At 55.0% G+C, this 5,000-nt stretch overlaps 1 pseudogene; it reads left to right on the top strand.

Moving 5' to 3' along the window:
* LOC125908138 (large subunit ribosomal RNA) overlaps positions 1–2,088 on the top strand; it is a 6,878-nt pseudogene extending 4,790 nt beyond the window's left edge.
* Positions 2,089–5,000: the final 2,912 nt, after the last annotated feature.

The following is a 5,000-nucleotide window of genomic DNA, read 5'->3' as shown; positions in this document are numbered from 1 at the left end:
GACATTAATCTCTGGGTCAGCCGCAAGCATGGGGAAGTTGACTTTTTCCTCACCCAGCTCCTCACGGGGCACGGGTTCTTGCGCTCCTATTTCGTCGAGAAAGGCATCCTGGAGGGCTCGCCCAACTGCCCTGAATGTGGTGACGCCGTGGAAGACGTTGAACACGTGCTGTTCCACTGTCCACGGTTCGATCGGATCCGGAACGAGATGCAGCAGCGGTGCCATTCCCGAGTAACAATGGATAACATCGTCTCGGAAATGTGCACCCGCAGCGAAACGTGGGAGGCCGTCCGCGCCGCCGCCAGGACAATCTTCTCCACTCTCCAAGCGAGATGGGATGTTGAGCGTCCACCAACGGCAAGGCGACGCAGGCGGGCCAGACGGCGGGCGAGGGACGCAAATGGTGGTCCCTCAGGCCCTGCGGCACGGCAACAACCCGCGCCGCAAGGGCCACCGTAAGCTGGAAAGTTAGTTATCTTTTATTTAATTTCGTTTCTTTCCAGCTTTCTTTTTCTCTTCTCTCATCTATTTTCAGCTTTCTTCTATCTCTTTCTCCTTTTTCTTGTTTCCTCTATCCAAATCTCGTTTCAGGAGAACTGCCTTACGTGCTTGGAGTGGTGACCAACGATGCCGACCCCCCATTGCCCACCCGAAGCGTGGGCGATAGGACCAAAGGGACCGCGTCGCACCACGGAAAGCAGCGTAATAAGCAGAATCATCAGACCAGATCGCCGCAGAAGATGCGTCGTGACCCAGGGTGCAACCGCACACACGACTCCGCATGAAGTAATACGCACCACAAGCGTACCGGCCGAGTTGGGTGAGTCGGAGAGGGGGATGGAATATGCTCACTCTTCGTTAACAAAAAAAAAAAAAAAAAAAAAAAAAAAAAAAAAAAAAAAAAAAAAAAAAAAAAAAAAGGTAGCCAAATGCCTCGTCATCTAATTAGTGACGCGCATGAATGGATTAACGAGATTCCCTCTGTCCCTATCTACTATCTAGCGAAACCACAGCCAAGGGAACGGGCTTGGATGCACTAGCGGGGAAAGAAGACCCTGTTGAGCTTGACTCTAGTCTGGCATTGTAAGGCGATATAGGAGGTGCAGCATAGGTGGGAGGGCTTCCTCGTGGAGCTCGCCTCTGAGATACCACCACTCTTACTGTTGCCTTACTTACATGATTGGGTGGAACAAGCGCGGGCCCCAGGTCCGGATCGTGCGCGCACCTCCTCCGGGGGGCTGTGGCGGCGGTTCGCCTGCGCGCGCCCAATGCGCCGTGTTTCTCGCTCAGCGTCCAGTGTGTCGCTGGGTGGTGCCGCCGGGGAGACTGCATCGTAGCATCGTCGTGTGTAGCGTGTTACCCGCTTGTCCGACCGTGAGCCGTGGCCCGCAAGGGTACAAGCTTGCGTACGTCGGTGCATTCGTGGTGCACTGCTTCTGCGCGGTCGATCGTTTATGATGTCACGTTTGCCCCCGGTTCCGCGCGCCGCCCGGCTCGAAGACTCCTGGACAGGTCCTTTCGGTCCACGTCATGGACAGTGCCAGGTGCGGAGTTTGACTGGGGCGGTACATCTCCAAAACGATAACGGAGGTGTCCAAAGGTCAGCTCAGTGTGGACAGAAACCACACGCTGAGCATAAGGACAAAAGCTGGCTTGATCCCAACGTTCAGTACACTTCGGGACAGCGAAAGCTTGGCCTTACGATCCTTTTGGTTATAACGAGTTTTTAGCAAGAGGTGTCAGAAAAGTTACCACAGGGATAACTGGCTTTTTTTTTTTTTTTTTTTTTTTTTTTATATCGAGTGGATTTTTATTGATCGTATGTTACATCGAAAAGAAAACCCAGCCCTCTCATAATCCGCCCCTTATGCCCTGCGAAGGGATTTAAGGGTGGACGTGATGCTCATAGGGAGCCTAACTTTTTAGCCGTGCGTTCGCACCTTTCCGTTTATTTTAGTTGAAATTCTATTTTCCAAACTGTTCTTCTGAATTCATTCCCTTAAGGGGAACCCTATATCTGTACCGAAGCACCTTTCTTTTTTTTTTTTACACTTTCGTTGTTCTTTTTACTAAAGTTAGCTTTAGCGTGCCGCTCTTTCGGCTTCGGCTGCTGCTGCCTGCTGGGCAGCATCAAGTCCGCCTCGCTCGACGTCATCGGGTTCATCGTCACTTTCGCTCGACCAGGCATCATGGCCGAACAGCGCTCGTAGCATTTGGATTCCACCGTTCCGAATCATTCGTTGTCTTTCCCGCCAGCGGGCCACTCTCCGTCGCCCATCTTCGAGGCGAGCGGCCTCCCTGGGTGTTGGTGGTGGAGCTGGTGGAGTAGGTTGACTTCTCCTATTGCGCTGGCGGTAGGCACGATTTGCCTCATTGTGGAGCTGCCGCCGTTCTTCAGTGCGGCGTTCGTCTTCCTCTCGCTGTAGCTGCTGTTGTATTTCAGCTTCCTCACGATTGGAAGCAGCCCGCTGTTCTCGTTCCGTGTCCCAGTCACGCTGCAGCGTTGTTGTTATTCGACGTGCCGCCTCACAGAAGCTGCTCCAGTTGTCTTGGCTGCCCATAAGGAAGTCCTGAAGACTGTCCGGCGTGACCGGATTCGGCCCCAGTTCACCAAAGTACTCCATCCTCACTCGAGCAAACCTGGGGCATTCGAAGATGGCGTGATGGGCATTTTCCGGAACACCCGCACAGCTGCGACAGTCAGGGGATTCCGTAAAGCCGTTGATGGCCAGGTACTCTCTGAAGAACCCATGTCCAGAGAGCACCTGGGCCAAGTGGAAGGTCATCTCCCCGTGTCTCCGGCCTTGCCAAGCGCTGATGTCGCGGATTATCCGATGCGTCCACCGGGTGTATCTGGAGGTGTCGGCCTCGGCGTCCCATTGGCTCTGCCACATCGTGATGGTGCGCTGCCTCTCCTCCAACCGGATGGCTGCCTTCGTTATCGACCGACCCGGATCATTAACACGCTCGAACACTCGCGCATCCTCCTCTATCAAGAGACAGATGGGGGTCAGCCCGGCGAGGAGGGTGGCGGTCTCATACCTTACGGTACGGAAGGTGCGTGCCACCCTCCGTGCTGAGACTCGCTGAACCCTCTCCAAAAGTCGACGACACTCTCTCTTCGTCACCTCGCCATGCCAGATGGGCGCAGCATATCGGATGACCGACTCTGCGACCGAGGCCAACAGTCGCGCTTTGCTGGTCTTTGGTCCACTGTGGTTGCGCAAGAGGCGGGTAACGGCATCTGCTATCTTCCTTGCCCGAGTGGTTACCTCTCGGACATGGGGCAGCCACGATAGGTGATCGTGAAGGGTCACCCCAAGGTAACGCATCGTGCGGGAAGATGTCACCTCCACGTCCCCTACTCTTATGGTGACCTGCGTAGGGTTCTTCGTGCTGGAGATAAGCACGCACTCCGTCTTTTCCGGCGCAATCTGGAGATGATATTGAGCCATCCAGTGAGAGACACTGGCGACCGCCTCCTCGGCTGCAGCCTTCACTGCATTTACGTCGATGCCCGGAATCAGCAGCACCAAGTCGTCAGCATACGCCACCATCTCGCAGTCCTGCGGAAGGGCGACGTCCAGAACTCCATCGTACATGGTGTTCCACAGGGTGGGGCCAAGAATCGAACCCTGTGGAACACCAGCCGTGATGGACCGAGTTACTGGGCCGTCGGATGTCTCGAAGACCAACTCTCGGTTCTCGAAGTAGCTCCTCACGATTCTTTGCAGACCAGCAGGTACTCCTTTCATCTGCAGTGCAGTGGCGATGGCCTGCCAGCTTGCCGTATTGAAGGCATTCTTGACATCCATTGACACGACCAGCAGGAACCTGTTATCCCGCCCGTTCGTGCGGCGGAATCTCATCGCGCTCTGACCAGCCTCGATCACTGTTCGAATGGCACCAATTGTAGATCGCCCCCTCCGGAAGCCATGCTGCCTGTCTGACAGCCTCACCGCAGCAGGATCTTCCAGGTGGTTGTGAAGTCTGTTTAGAATGAGCTTCTCCAGCACTTTCCCTAAGGCATCCAGCATGCACAAAGGTCGGTATGACCCGCTGCTACCCGGTGGTTTCCCCGGCTTGGGGAGCAGTACCAACCGCTGTCGTTTCCATGGTGCTGGAAATGTAGCCGTTTCCAGACAGCTTTGGTACAACGCCTGGAAAACGTCCGTGTACGCAAGGATTGCAGCCTTGACAGCGGCGTTCGGAATTCCGTCAAGGCCCGGCGCTTTTTTGTTCGGCATGGTGCTAGCTATCAGACGGAGTTCCGGGATCGTGACTTGGGTCCATGGAGTCTGCTGGTCTGCAGGCTGTTCCTGTTCTTCCTCGGAACTGATGCTGGGCCAGTTGAAGGGCGGATGTTGCGGGAAAAGCTCTGTAACGATGCTTTCAAGCCTCGCTCTCTCCGTCTCGGGTGGGGCCCTTCCACCGCGAAGACGGGAGAGGACTACTAAGTACCCGGCTCCGAAAACGTTTTCCTCCGCAGCATCGATCAATTCCTGGAAGGCAGCCTTTTTGCTGGCACGTATAGCTCTATCCAGCTCAGCTTTAGCTGTTCTGTATTGGGCTGCAGCCAGACTTCGGTTCTGGAGATCACTTGTCTGCTGCATGCGATCTCTCGTCTGCTCGCAGTTCTGCCTAAGCAGAGCAATCAGTGGCGTCCACCAGTAAACGTCCCGATGAGGGTCGGGGAAAGACGACGTCATCCTTTGCATGGTTTTCTCGCAGGCCGATATCATTGCCGAGATCATTCCCTGGTGATTGACTGCCTTCTCTCGGAATCCCTCGCCATGTAGCGTGGCCAGGAAATTCTCTTTCGAGAACTGTTTCGTCTTAAATCGCGTGCCTGCATGTTGAAAACGCTCTCGCTGGCCCCGTTGACGTGACTGTCCTTGGTTACGCTGCTGGTCTGCTGACGCTGGGCCTACCGAATAGGTGATATACCTATGGTCAGATCGCGTGTCCGTGTTTCTTACCAACCAAGTGCTCGGCTGAGC

Source organism: Anopheles coluzzii (genome assembly GCF_943734685.1).
Source record: "Anopheles coluzzii chromosome X unlocalized genomic scaffold, AcolN3 X_unloc_73, whole genome shotgun sequence".
Taxonomy (NCBI): Eukaryota; Metazoa; Arthropoda; class Insecta; order Diptera; family Culicidae; genus Anopheles; species Anopheles coluzzii.
This window is presented reverse-complemented; position numbering and strand designations above follow the sequence as displayed.